Genomic DNA, 2,853 nt, shown 5'->3' with positions numbered 1-2,853 from the left:
CCTCTTTGGTTACAGCAAACAGAACAGGTAATTCCAGGTTACACTAGAAAACTAGACAGGGTAGGCAGATCTTTGAAATAAGCCATAACCAGATATGTAAGCTATTTCATAGTGAGAACACCTACACACATCTACCAGTTCTACCTAGTACTAGGTACTAATGCAAAGCACCGTTGAATGCTGCACTACTCTCCTCCTACTTAAAGATCTATTCCACTAATGCTATCATGTTGTAAATGAGATGTAGCACTCAGCTATACCCTTAGAAATTAAGGATTAGAGTATGGCCAACTTGATATGAATTCGGCCACAGAAAGTATAGGTGGCAGAGCATTTTCTTATGTCTAGGTGAGAAAGTTGAAAGCATTAAGGTTGTATTTAAATCAGCTTTTTGCCTGGCATTGCACTCTCCCCCAGTCTGCTGTACCCATTCCTGTCTCCTCTTACTTACAGGGCCTGCCACAGAGCTGCCAGTTGGGACAGACCCATATTACTCCATTATTGAATTTTCTCCTATTGAGAGAGGTAAGTGGGGCTGGATTGCTGTCCCTTCTTCATACTCAAGACTCCATCTTATGAAAAGTGTGCAAATACAGTAAATTCTAAACTTACAGTCCATTTGTTTTGCTTTAGGATAACTATCAATATTCAAGTTATCTTTCACCATTTCTGCCTTCTTGATCTTGAATGGTCATTGAGCTAAGTGATGGCCTGGGGTTCTCTCAAAGCGCTCCCTCCTACGTGCCAGTTAAATCCTCACTAGTAAATAAGGATTTAGTAACTCAACTGATTATATTTATTCCTGCCTTTCAGATCCTGTATTTCAAACCACCAACACTGTAAGTATTGTGGAGAAGACATGGCATGGTGATGCTCATACTGGGAGTTCTTCGAATGTTAGACAAACTGCAACACACTTATTCCTTATTTCTAGGTTTTATATAATGTAATCAAGAGGTTCCCAAACTGTGGGGCTATACATGCTGGGGGGGAAGGTATGAGTAGGGAGAGGCACCCTAAAAACCCCAATATGAATGAAATTTGGGAAAAATATTTATTCTCTTTCTTGGATAGGGTGTGTTTTATAAACGTGCTTTAATTATATGTAGGTTACCAGTTGGAAAGTTCCAAATGCTGAACTTCAGTGTAGGGTCTAAAGTCCATAAGAATCCCCCATTTTGGACTCCAGCATGTGCAACAATTGTATTGTCCTTCCTTTTTATAATAGTCCATAGCTATTATACCAGCCAAGAGTCCTATCCTTGCCATGCAGAATCTCCTAAATTCTATCTTGGCAGACCTGCTTTTATTCTCTGCCCTACTCTTATAGTAACATTTCCACATTGCTCTAGATTCTAAATGTGATACTGAAATGCGATATGAAAGGATTATTTTGGAACTGTTGAAGGGAAGAGATACATAATTCCTTCATGGGAATTTAAGAAGGCCTTGATACTGTTGGAATGGTCAAGAATTTAGAAACCAGCAACTAAAAACAATTCAAGAAAGCAAGTCACCCCCAACATGTTTTTATATTATATTTTAGTTATCATATAGAGAAAGCTGATAGGGTTTTGAGAGGTTGAAGAATAACTGCTATTAAGTAATTTCTTAATGTAACTGTTTTCAGCAGAACGTGACATATTCGCAGGTGAATACAAGCCCGGATACGCTCTCTTCCACCAAACAAGTTCCATGAAACTCGAGATAGCTAAGGAACATTTCTAAGAACTGGAAACGTAAACTGGATCCTCAGTATCGCTATTTTGCAGTCTGTATTTACTGGTAAATTCAGGGCAAAATTCCTGTGGTCATTTCTCTACAATACCAGTTGAATGGTGTAGAGTCCAACCCTGAATTTCATACAGTTTGACTTGACTGATAGCAACTAATTCAATGGAAGGAAGCAGAACAGCAAGAAGAAAAGTTCTCTGGGACCCAGCAAGACCTTGGTCAATTGCTTTGCTATTGTAGACAGTTTGGAAAATGGTGTTAATTCTCATAGGATAATAATTAAGCATTTTATTAAGAGGTCTATTCATCAAATCACGAATGCTCCGAGTATATTTCCGAGTGGAGACTTTCCTTGGGCCAGGTTGGAGCTGCAGAGTGCCATTGAGCCCTATGGGAGGCTTTCCTTGGGCCGGGTTGGAGCTGCAGAGTGCCATTGAGCCCTATGGGAGACTTTCCTTGGGCCGGGTTGGAGCTGCAGAGTGCCATTGAGCCCTATGGGAGACTTTCCTTGGGCCGGGTTGGAGCTGCAGAGTGCCATTGAGCCCTATGGGAGACTTTCCTTGGGCCGGGTTGGAGCTGCAGAGTGCCATTGAGCCCTATGGGAGACTTTCCTTGGGCCGGGTTGGAGCTGCAGAGTGCCATTGAGCCCTATGGGAGACTTTCCTTGGGCCGGGTTGGAGCTGCAGAGTGCCATTGAGCCCTATGGGAGACTTTCCTTGGGCCGGGTTGGAGCTGCAGAGTGCCATTGAGCCCTATGGGAGACTTGCCTTGGGCCGGGTTGGAGCTGCAGAGTGCCATTGAGCCCTATGGGAGACTTTCCTTGGGCCGGGTTGGAGCTGCAGAGTGCCATTGAGCCCTATGGGAGACTTTCCTTGGGCCGGGTTGGAGCTGCAGAGTGCCATTGATTCCTATGGGAGGCTTCCAAAATCATGCATAGAAGTCGGAAAGGTTTTCCCGCTGTTTACAATTGGTCGTTACGAAAATGTTGTGACTTTCGGAGCGCCAATACGAAATTATTGTGACTATTCCGATTTTTTCGTAAGCATTTTCGTGATATTTGCAAACATCAGAAATTATCGTATACAATCCGAATTTTACCCATTTCAGGATTCGAACTAG

The 2,853-nt window shown here is 42.8% G+C and overlaps 1 long non-coding RNA gene across 2 annotated transcripts; it reads left to right on the top strand.

Annotated features, from left to right (window-relative positions):
* The first annotated feature begins 450 nt into the window (after positions 1-450).
* Positions 451-2,064, top strand: LOC116406913. 2 transcript variants are annotated; one of them, XR_004219872.1, is made up of 3 exons: positions 451-525; positions 814-839; positions 1,634-2,064. It is a non-coding gene; the product is annotated as an uncharacterized LOC116406913 (long non-coding RNA). The 2 variants fall into 2 exon arrangements; XR_004219873.1 differs by having other exon boundaries at positions 1,631-2,064.
* Positions 2,065-2,853: the final 789 nt, after the last annotated feature.

This window comes from Xenopus tropicalis, chromosome 8, assembly GCF_000004195.4.
Source record: "Xenopus tropicalis strain Nigerian chromosome 8, UCB_Xtro_10.0, whole genome shotgun sequence".
NCBI classification, from domain to species: Eukaryota; Metazoa; Chordata; class Amphibia; order Anura; family Pipidae; genus Xenopus; species Xenopus tropicalis.
This window is presented reverse-complemented; position numbering and strand designations above follow the sequence as displayed.